The following is a 12,268-nucleotide window of genomic DNA, read 5'->3' as shown; positions in this document are numbered from 1 at the left end:
TCGAGGAATGCGGCGAGCTGGTTGTTGACAGCTTTCTCGATGACTTTGGCCGGGAATGGAAGGAGTGAGATAGGGCGATAGTTTTTGAGTTCGGTGGGGTCAGCTGTGGGTTTCTTCAGGAGGGCGCTGAGTTCTGCATGTTTCCAGCTTTCCGGGAAGGTTGCGGAGTTGAGGGAGCAGTTGATGACGTCTCGGAGGTGCGGTGCAATAATGGAGTCTGCTTTGTTAAAGATGTGGTGAGGGCAGGGGTCTGTGGGGGATCCTGAGTGGATAGAGTTCATCAGATGGATGGTGTCCTCAGTGGAAATTGGCTTCCAGTCGTTGAGGATGTTCGGGGGGGGGTGGGGAACCTGCAGGGGATTGGGAGGCTTGGACTTCTGGTTGGTTGTCGAAGCTGTTGTGGATGTCTGCAATTTTGTTGTGGAAGAACGAGGCTAGGGAGTTGCAGAGGGCTTGAGAGGGGGTGATGTCGTTGGAGTTGGCTGAGGGGTTGGTAAATTCCTTGACGATGTTGAATAGTTCCTTGCTGTTGTGGGCGTTGTTGTCTAGACGGTCCTTGAAGGCTGCTTTCTTGGCATTTCGGATTAGTTGGTGGTGTATGCGGGTGGCGTTTTTGAAGGCGTCCTTGGTGCTGGTGGTTGGGTCTTTTTTCCAGGCCTTCTCGAGGGAGCGACAGAGTTTCTTGGATTTCTTAAGATCATCGTTGAACCAGGAGGCCTTCTTGCTGCCTAGTTTGATTTGTCGTTTTTTCAGTGGTGCTAGGATGTCGGCGCTGTTGGATAACCATTGGGTGAGGTTGGTGGCTGCTTGGTCTGGGTTTGAGGAGTGGGCGGGGGGCTTTTGAAGAAGCGATGAGGAGATCTGGTTGATGGTAATTTTGTTCCAGTTTCTTTGCAGAGTGGGTTGGGGGTGGTTGTTGGATGTGGGCTTGTTGTAGGTGAAGTGAACGCAGCTGTGGTCAGTCCAAAGGAGAGCAGTGGAGTGGCTGAAGGAAACATGCTTGCTGGAGGTGAAGATAGGGTCGAGTGTGTGACCTGCGATGTGGGTGGGGGTAGTGACAAGTTGTTTAAGTCCAAGGTTTGCGAGGTTGTCCAAAAGGGTGGTGGTGTTGCGGTCGTTGTTCTTTTCAAGGTGAAAGTTGAGGTCTCCCAAAAGGATGTAGTCCTCGGAGGGGAGCGCGTGTGGAGTGATGAAGTCCGTGATGTCCTCACTGAATTGTGCGCGGGGTCCTGGTGGCCTGTAAAGGAGGGTGCCTCTGAGTGTGGTCTTGGGGTCGATGTGGATCTGGAAGTGAAGGTGTTCAGAGTTGGCGAGGTTGACGTCTGAGTTGGTTGAGATACGGATGGATTTCTTATGGACGATAGCGATGCCTCCTCCTGTGTGGCCGGTACGGTCCTTGCGAATGATCTTATAGCCTTCCGGGATGGCGATGGTGATGTCTGGGGCTGAGGAGGCATTCATCCATGTTTCTGTTAGGAAGGCGACGTCCGGAGAGATGGTGTCGAGTAGATTCCAGAGGTCAGTGGCGTGTCTGTGGACCGAGCGGGTGTTGAGCAGGAAGCATTGTAGGTGGTTGGGATCGGATGTCTGTTGTGTGTTCGTGGATGCGGAGTTGTTCTTGGTGCCGTCGAACTTGCAGGAGTAGCAGGAAAAGGGTCCATGGGTGTGTCCAGGAGCGGCTTGGACGCAGTTGGGGGAGCGGCCAGGGTTGAGGGCTAGGAGGGTGGTGGCATCGTAAGTAATGCGGGAGGGGTGGGCAATACGGGGACCAGGGGGTCTGGCGCTGGGCGCGGTCCAGGCGCGGACGGGCGTAGACGGGCTTACCTTTGGCGCACCTTCGGCGCGGATTGGGAGCGGTCGCTGCGCGTGAACGCTGCGCGCGGGAGCAACTGTCATATATGGATAGTGGAGGGGGAGGGGCGAGGGCGGCTCAGCTGGGAGGCGGGGCGGGCAACAGAGGACGACAACAACAAACAAAATGGCAGCGGAGGGGTGAGCACAGCAGAGCGCTTGAGGAAAACGCGCAATCAGAGGGAAAGTTACAATGGCAATTTAAAAGTGCATACAAAGCAAAGCGGCAACCTAGGCAGACTGCAGGCAAAATAATGAGGCAGTTTAGAATACAAGCGAAGCACAACGATACCAAATGTCGCCAGGGACACTGGGGAGCGACCACTCAGCCCAAGAGCGAAGAGCGGCACAGGTGTTCATAGAGCCAGCTAGATAATATGTCACCAATCAAATCCCGCGTTGGTATGCTCAAGACAAGAGCCTCAGCATCTCTCAACAGAAAAGCTGAGATCCCAGTCCACCCTGCTTGTTTATATATAATATCACGGTCAGATTGTCCATCAAGATCTGAACTGACTGACCGGGAAGGGGAAGGAGGAATGCCCTGAGGACTTCACGCATCGCCCTCAGTTCGAGCAGACGGACGTGAAAGTTCTGCTCTGTTGGAGAACAGAGGTATCTGATAACCAGCTTCTCTAGATGCGCTTCCATCCTAGAATGGAAGCACTCTCACTACTGTGGCAGGAAGGACCGGTTCTCATCTACACCTCACAAAGCAAGCTCAGCTACAGAGTTCCTGGAGATTGCGATGCTATCTGACAGTTCTCCCCCATGCAGGAACTAAAGTTTGTGGCAGCACCCATGAAGAGCCCGCTTGTCCTCATTCTCATAGTCATGCATTCTCCTAGTCATGCATGACTAGGAGAATGCAGGAAGCCAGCAGACCAAGCAGGCGTAGGACACACAGGACTGGAATGCTAGCACATTCTTGAAAGCACAAAAGCAATGTATGGATGTCTTGTATCCTATGTGCAGGTTGAAAGGCTTGTTTGTCAAGGTGGTATCCAGTACTGCCCCTATGAAAGGCAGATGCTGGAAAGGCTCCAGGTGAGATGTGGGCACATTGATGGAATAGAACAGGCCATGCTGCAGAGATAGTGCTGACTGCAGATATGACTGTGCCATCTCTGGAGTCCTGAATTTTATGAGCCAGACGTCCAGGTAGGAAAAAACTGGAATCCCCGACCTTCTGAGTTGGGCAGCTACTACTGCCATAACCTCTGTGAAGACTTGTAGTGCTGATGTTAGGCGAAAAGAGAGTACCACAAACTGGTTAGTCGTGCCCACCACAAATACCACCTCTGGGATTTTTGGATCTCTATGTGGAAATACACGTCCTGCAAGTCAAGTGTCACCATCTGGTATCCCACTTACAACGCCAGAAGTACCTGGGATAACAACAACATCCCGAACTTCTTTCCAAACAAAGGTTCCAATACACTCAGGTCTAGGTCTTTGGGACAAAGACTTACCAGGAGTCCCACCCCTGCACCAGCTCTGGCACCAACTCCTGCAGTGAGAGATTTCAACAGTGAGGAGGGACTGCAGGAAGTGGAATGGGGGAAAGGTAGAGTGCACCCCTTTTTCGTAATCTGTAGGACCCACTGGTCTGAAGTTATAGCTCTACGGGCCGGTGGAAAGGCGGCCACCCTACTTCCCACTAGGCTCAGGCCCCCAGACAAGGGCAAGCCACAGCTGCTTTCTCCTGGTGGTTGGGAAGGAGGCAGCAGTATTGGCAGTCTGGGAAGTGATCAGAACTCTGCCTTTTCCACTGTCCCTCCATTGTCGCATAACAGCACTCTGGGTCTGCTGCGGAGTGATGACTGCTTACACAAGGAAATGATGGACGGCGCACTGAAACGTTTCAGGCACTCGCCCCCAGTCACAGATGTGGGTTGAATCCATCATCGTTCTTTAGCTCACTTCGCCACCACAGTTCAGAGACAGCTAAATGCAAAAAAGTCTTGACCCTGTGCCTCATGGGAACAGTCCAGCCCCAACTGCCAGGCCAGGTCCTCCCGGGACTGGAAACAAGCATCCTAGGACCGGTTTACGGCTTTCAGCCCTCATCAGCCAGGCTAGCTTTACTCCAGTGGCATGGAGAGCACGGGACCCACGTCTGGGTATACCCGCTTTTGGGGTTGGAAGTCAAGGGATTATGCAGTGGCCGAGATGGTCTTGCAACACTACAGGGCTGCGTCTGCCTTATCCCCAAAATGTTTAGAGCCGTCAAAAGAAAAATCCATCAGGATGGACTGGGCATCATTACAGCGTCCCGATGTCCTGCGCCATGCATGTCTATTGACCACCACTGAAGACCTCATACATCTGGTAACGGAATCAGCGCTGCCGATGCTGGACTGGATGAGCAGGAGCGCAGCTGCCGGGACCCTCTCGAATGATGTGCATGAAGTGAGATTGAAGGTCATCGGGCAGTATACGAGCTATCAGACTGGCCAAGGTGTGTATGTACCTGCCCAGGAGGAATGAGGCACTTAGCGACTTCAGGGCTAGGCTGCCTGAGGCATAAGCCCTCTTGGACCAGGCTTCCAATCTCTTGGACTGTCTGTCTGTCAGAGAGGAAGGGAAGTTGCCTGCTCGGAATTTGGAGGGTGATGAAGATTTCTTTTGGGGGTGGGGGGGTATTTATCGAGAAACTGTGGGTCTCTCAATGCAGGTCTAGATGTCCTGGCTATGGTTCGGTTTACAGCCGGCATGGACTATGGTTTCGCCCAGGTGTAGAGGACAAGATCTAGTCTGGCATCATTGAATGTTAGCAGAGGTTCTGGGTTGTAGGACCTCTGTTAACATGTTGGCTTTAGTCTCTATAGAGGGCAAAAGTTATTCTAATGTCTGTGCCGCCTTTCTATTGAGATGGTAGGAGGCAGCACCTGGCAGACGAGGGCCCGAAGAGGCCAGAAATTCAACCTCCGCGGATGTGTCAAGCTCACTGGCCTCAGCAAGCTCCTGAAAACCCGCTCAGAATCATGGTGAATCAGTGCCAAAGGGTTTACATAAGGAGCAATCTTTCTCTCTACATTACTACTCACAGTGCCTCTTGTCTAGACCTCTCAACCATCCCCAAAAGGTGGGAAGTCACAGAAGTCTTTTCCAACATTGGTATCAACAAAGATGGCGTCAGACCTACGACCGGATTCGGAGTCGACGGCATGGGCATCGGCGAAGGCACTGTCAGCGCCACAGTCGACGTCATTTGGATCAACAGCATCACTGATTGGAGCATGAAGTGAACAAATGGCGCCGAGAGAACGCCCTCCTACGGAATCCTCAGGACAACCCACAAGGGCCCACGAGGCTCGAAGGCGCTCCAGAGGGGACCAGTGTCTGTCTGGATACCTCGGACATGACGTCCAGATCTGCACCGAGAAGTCAGGGAAGGGCTAAAAATGGCAGGCATAGAAATGGCAGAAGGAGTCTAGACCACTCCCAGCTCTGGCTCTGAAGAGGAGCCTGAGGGTGGTGAGAACCCCTCAGAACCTTACCTCTCTCCTCCCACTGCTGCCTCCCCTCTTCTACTTGTGTTTCAGGTAAGACCCTCTCGATGCTCATGACCTGGTCACCTCGATCACTACCGAGGCCTTGACTTGGGCCTGCCCCACCTGGCCTCCTTGGCTCGGCCACAAACAGTTCAGCGTCCTTGGGTTTATGGCCCTGGGAAACATTGTTTTGCATGCAGGTTATGACTAGGGTACACGTCTTGGGGGTCCGCCATACCTGTTTCCCCCCCTCACCCCCACAAAGTCCATAAATGGTCAGAATCCTCGCTTTGGAGGTGACAATTTCACTGTTGCACTGCTGGCAAACACAATAAGCATTGGCAAAGTCAGCAGGTCTCACCTACGCATGATCTATTGGCTTTGTCATCAATGTTTTTTTTGCTATTGAACAGTAGCGCAGTTGCTGTGCACCATGGCTGAAAGTTAAAAGAAATAAAAAGACCATGATGCAGTCAAAACTTTTTTTTTTTTCTTAAACTTTCAACCATGCTGCTGTGTAACATGGCAAAAAACCACATTGGTACGCCAAAGAGACCTCCCAATGCTGCTTGCCTTTCCCTATTCCATCCAGTCAGGCATTACCCAGGTCTGATACAGCAGCACTGTTTTGTGCTGTGGTGGAGTCCAGGCGAAATGTCCTGCACTGATGGGAATACGGGAGGAAGGTTGCATCCCTGTTCTGATTATCTTGGTCTCCCGCCCCCCCCCCATCCTCCCACCTTTGGAGGCAAAAGAGACATTCCCTGAACCATCTTTCAAAGTTAAGTCGGAGTTTTTATGTTTGTCTTTACTGGTGTCTTGTTTTCAACTCTGAAGGTGTGTTCCTTTCAATGGGCTTCTCATCTGTTGATGTTTGACACCAAAGCACCCGCTTGCTTTTAAGGTACCTTCACATTAAAGGTTGAGAAGTCTTTAATCCTCTCTTGTCAAGCTCATCTGAGCCCTCCCTTTCGAAGTACCATTCCAGTCAGGGTTGGTTGCGGGTCCGACAAGCCATTAGATTTAAGGGCCTTCCCGACAACAACTGGCCCGCTACAGATAATGAGACTGGGGGGCTGATGTGGATTGGTGCCAGAGAGCAGAAGAAGTGATCTATACAGCCAGAGGATGCCCTAAGAATTGGGAGAGAATATGGGGGTAATGGTAATATTATAGAAATCAGGGAGACGGGGAGGGAGGGAGGGAGTGAAAATGGAATACAGAACAGGGGGGGGAGGGGGTACGCCAAGCGGGTCAAATGGGATGACCGTAAAAGCGCCTGAACAGTGCATTTGGTTTTTCGGACCATAATGGGGTCCAGGGCAACAAAGCAAAGAAGTATGTGTAATGATCTGACTATATTGTTGCTAAATGATAAGTGAAGCCTGCTGTTTGGTTTATCAATAAAAAGATTTTTTTTTTTTTTTTTTAATGAAGTGCCGGATAAGAATATTCCACTTCCCTCCGCACAATCGCCACTGAGCCGCAGCGGACCAAGGAAGGGGCACTAACTGGCTAGGTAAATAGATTAAGTAAATTAAGAATATGTCGCACATCAAAACAAGATTCAAATGTCACAGTTCAAGTGCACAATAAATCAAAGGTGTACCTGTTCTAGGTGCCCAAGGCAAACCCGTCTGCGCCAGTCTTCCTCGGACTGGGGACAGGAGCCAGGGACCCTGGTCCCTTCCAGCCAGAGGTGAGGTCTAAGGTAAAGTCTTCCACTGCAGCCCTTCTGTATGCGGCCAACTGTTAACATGAGCGGTCAGGTCATCGACCCGGGGTCTGCATTATTGTCCTGCAACTGCTGCTGTTTTGCCTGCCCTACTCACACTACCCTGGGGGTGCTCATGTGACTCAGTGCCCACTTTCATTTGTTGAGGGACTTGATGGCCTCCATGATGAGAGGCCTCTGCTGGGCAGGGCCGTTTCTAGGTGTTTTGCCGCCCTTGGCGAGAATTGAAAAATGCCGCCCCCTCCCTTTTACTATCATCACTCTCTCCCCCTGTCATCCAGGCTTGAAAAATGAATGCATTAGATATTCCCAAACTCATATTTTTTGCCGCCCTCCCCCTTTTGCCGCCTAGTCTTGCCTAATGGTAGAAACGGCCCTGCTGCTGGGTGCATCTTCACCCAAACCTTTTTACTTTTTTTTGCCTGAATTGTCGTTTGCTCCCCAAACACCAGCAACACATTTCATTTCGATCATACCCCTGATGCATTGTCGCTCACTGAGACCTGGTCACATGCAGGTTTGCCGCCGGATATTATTGCCTTCCTGCCAGCTAATTTTTCTCTGGTTAGAAGGGACAGACAAGATAAAATGGGAGGGGGAATTGGCATAATTTCTAAAATGCTAAAAAATGCTAAATTGACAAACTTGAGAATCCTGACCGTGAAGCTGACATTCACACTCTTCCCCTAAATTTACACTTTTTAGGGCGCTGATCTATCACCCCCCAGGATATCCTGGGAAGTGGTGCATGTCTCTACCCGACCTATTGGCCACTCACATCGTGTACTTCTAATTTCACTTTACTTGGGGACTTTAATATATATCTAGAGGAATCGAATAGTAACTGTAATACATCTTTGATCAAGGATTTGGGCGTTCTCAAAATGACACTCTTAAATTCATCACCTACTCCTATTGCGGGGCATCTTTTGCACCCTATTTTTTCTACCATCAAGGATCTGCGGATAGACCCTACACTTCAGCTCTGTTGGTCAGACCACTTTGCGGTGCAGTTTAAGATCAGGGTTCCTTTTCATCGTTCCACAGCACGGCCTTTTCTGAAATCGATGTTCAGAAATTGGTCCAAACTTAACTACACAGCATTAATTGAGTAGCTACTCAGTACCAAGCCTACTCTTTCACAACAGCTTCACTCGGAACAAGCTTTGACATATCAGTGGTTAAATGAGGCTGTTGACATCACTCTCCCAATGACCACAAAATGCATAGGCAGAATTCATTCTCTTGCCCATTGGTTTACAGATGCACTCAGATCTGAAAAGCAAGGCTGCAAAGCTTTTGAAAGTCTGCAAATGCTAAATCTGAATACAGAGAATCATTAAACGCTTATCATGCCTCCTGCAAGTCTGCCCGCGCTAAGTAATATATAGGAAAAATAACTAATTGTCAGAAGACACTTTTTCAAGTGGTGAAAGATCAATCGGATGCTAGTAGCATCTTGCCGATGCCCCCGCTTTCACAATGCCATTTTGATGAATTAGCTTAGTTTTTCACTCACAATGTGGAAAAAATGTATCTACAGTTGGCTAAAGATTGCCTGCAGAGAGCTGCCAACCTCAACAAGGATGCCACCGATGTATAGTTATTGGAGGCTTAACAGTTGGCATCTAAGATGGAGTGTGCCGCCAAATTAAGCGAATGGTCTCCTTTGGATTTCGCATCCTTTCTGGCTGCTCTACTGTCTATTAAATCAGGCTCTCCTTTGAATCCTCTTCCACCAAAGGAGCTTAGGTTGTTGGAAATGCAATCTTACCTATGATCATGGAGCTTCTAAATATTTAACTTAGAGAGGGGGTCGTGCCTCAGAGATGGAAACACACTCAGGTCCTGCCTCTTGTGAAAAAATCCAATTTGGATCCTTCTTGTTCGTCGAATTGTCGACTTACCATCCTGCCACCAGTTTTTCCCCCAAAATTCTGGAAACAATTGGCAACGCCAAGCTCACTGCATTTGTTGAGGCCCACTATCCCTGCCATCCTTTACAATCAGGCTTCAGGGGTGGGCATAGTACTGAGACCACCCTACCTGGCATGATGGATCATCTAAGTCAATATGTGGATGAGGGAGGTACAGCCACGCTCATTCCTTGGATTTCAGTGTGGCATTCAACACTGTCTCCCACTCTATCCTGGTCATCAAGCCTTGAAAGTTCAGCCTTAAGGTGACTTGTATTCTTCCCAAAGGACTGTACGTTTCAAGTCTTTTTGGCCAATGCAAGATCTAAATCACAGGCTTTGACTTCTGGAGTTCTGCAAGGCATCCTTTTGAGCCCCTTTCTATTCAACATCTATGCCTGCCATTTGGTGGACCTAATAGAGAGTGGCAACCTTACCCTTTTTTCATACGCCGGTAATACTCAAATGATCTTTTTTCTATCTTTGGCACAGATGCTCGACCTGTCCTTGCGGCATCTGGTCAGGATGAAAATGTCATCATGGAAAAACTAAAACTCACTCAAACTTAATTGTGACAAGGCTGAGGTCATGGTTTTGGGTAATAACACCGCCCTTTGGGGCCCGAGACATTGGTCAGAATCCTTAGGGGCTCTGCCAATTCAGTTGACTATGGTGAAAATTCTGGGCTTCCTTAGCGGCGAAAAGCTCTCCATGAAGCAGCAGGTGGTGAATGTGACTGCCACCCATTATGGAAATGTGCTGTACCTGGGTGCGGACAAGACCTCTGTCCATCGCCTGCAAAGTGTTCACAATGATGCTGCTAGGCTGTTCTTTCGCTTACCCAAAGAAGCTTCAATCTCACAGTTGCTTTAGGAACTGTAGTGGCTTAAGGTTTTCAAAGGTATTGAGTTCAAAGCACCGTATTACATGTTCAAGGCTAAATTCGGCCTGGCACCACGTTACATCCAGGAACTGGTAGCTCCCCATCAGCCCACTCGGACCTCGAGATCCTCAAAACAAGCTTTGTCCATTGTACCAGGGTTCCGTTTAACCTGTATGAAAGGAAGTTCCTTTGGCTACCTAGGTCCAAATTTGTGGAATTCTCTGCCCGATGCTCTTAGAAATTAGAAGTAATTTCTCAAAAACCTGAAGACCTGGCTATTCCAAGTCACTGTTTTGTGCTTGCCTCGCACCAGAAAACCCTTCGGGGTTGCGTGTTCTAAGCTGCCTATAATAATTGCTTTAGCAGTGTCAAAGTGTGGTAAGCCAAGTGCTGCACTGTTATATTTGTAAGGTCTTTGGTTTAAATAGAAAGTCGGCACACCTATGGTTGAAGTCGAAGCAAATATTCGAGACCGTACACTCCTCATTAATTGCAAATTTACGATGACAGAATAGAATTTGAAGGGAGTCCTCACCATACTCCATGCACCCAAAAATGGTGCCAAATTGACCCATGGAATTTAACAGCCATGAAACATGCTCTCTCAAGCCTTAATAGCATATGGTCGAAAAATCCACAAAAAGCAGGACGTAAATGGGACTGCCCAGATACTTTTGCGGCCTCTTCATGTAATCCTATTTATCAAAAGAGGGGGAATCTAGGAGCTATTCAAAAGGTCCGGTCACCCATGCTTCCAAATTTAAACTTATACCAAAAGGGAGTCACCATTCCTAAGTAGAGAGAGAGAAGGCAAGTAAGAGGTACTCTCATCGTGTGCTACTCTAATTGTGGGGGGGGCAGTGTGTCCTCATCTTGATGCCCTCACACACCTCGAAGGATGTCATGCTTCATCATTGGGCGTTTGCTCCTCGTCGGGCCGGCATTGCAATGCCCTATGGATCCCCCGAAGGGTCTCTTTCTCAGGGATCTTTTGATGAAGCCTTATGGCTGTAAGTGGCAGTGAAGTCCTAGAAGTTGTATTGAAAAATGGCTGGAGGGAGAATGATTAATTTCTATTAAAGTGAACCCTCTGTCATTATTAAAACAAAGTGTATGGTGCTGCTTTAAGGGGTATTATGTCCCTTGGTAGCTGAGTAACTATATGTCCCTAGATGTATCTACAGTGGCCCGAAGATTTCGGTGCCCCTGGATAAACGAAGCGAGTAGAACTTCCCTTAGTAGGTAGGGTAAGATCCCAGGAGATCAGCGATGGTCACTTGAGAGGGTTCTGTCGGTGCATCTGGGCTGTGTCACCTGTGTGCTTCTCGCTGTCTCCGCCGAAAACTTCAGGCCACTGTAGATACATCTTTCTTACTCGGTCCTGACGAAGCGCCGTGGATCTCCCCCTGAGAACACTAAAACGCGAAACGTGTTGACCAGCACATATGCCCTCTAGGGACATATAGTTACTCAGCTACCAAGGGACATAATACCCCTTAAAGCAGCACCATACACTTTGCTTCTTCATGTAGTCTGCATTCCTTGAACTAACTAACCTGTCATTTTGGTGTCCGGTCGATCACTGACTTGGCATATTTTGGAGTGTTTCCCTGGTCTCTTTGCCTTCTGGCCTACTGTTTATGATGGTATGCTGGACATTATTTTGCTGGTTTAGTGTCTCTGCACACTTTTTCACTACTATTCAGTGCTAAAGTGCAAGTGCTCCTACTGTAAATAGTGTTAGGATTGGTTTTCCATGATTGGGACATTTGATTTACTAGTAAGTCCCTAGTACAGTGCACTGTGTGTGCCCAAGGCCTGTAAATCAAATGCTACTAGTGGGCTTGCAGCACAGGTTGTGCCACCCACACAAGTAGCCTTTCAAATGTGTCAAGCTTGCCACTGCAGTGTCTGCACGGAGTTTACTGCTATGTCGACCTGGAAGGTGCACTCACTTGCCAGGCCCTAACCTTCCCTTTTCTTACATGTCAGGCACCATTCAGATAGACCCAAGGTACCCCCACGGGCCAGGTGCAGTGTATATGAAAGGTAGGACATGTACTGATACATATCCTGATGGTGCAATACTGCCAATTTAGTTTTCACTATTGAAAGGCTTTCTATCCCATAGGCTAACATGGGAGTTGCTTTGTAACATCTTACAGGCATAACTTTCCCATTGGGGCAAGATAGAGTTTAGGCTTCCTGAAATCAGAATTTAAAGATACATCTTTTAGTAAAGAGGATTTTTATATTGTGTGTTTGGAATTGCCACTTTTAAAAAGTAGTGCCCAGATAGACCATTCGTGGTAAATGAATGAATATTGAAACAAAACCTTGGATGGCACTTCCAAAGTACGTGTGATTTATTTCGCCTTGTCGACCC

The sequence above is a fragment of the Triturus cristatus genome, chromosome 5_1 (genome assembly GCF_964204655.1).
Source record: "Triturus cristatus chromosome 5_1, aTriCri1.1, whole genome shotgun sequence".
NCBI lineage: Eukaryota > Metazoa > Chordata > Amphibia > Caudata > Salamandridae > Triturus > Triturus cristatus.
Note: the sequence above shows the minus strand (reverse complement) of the source record.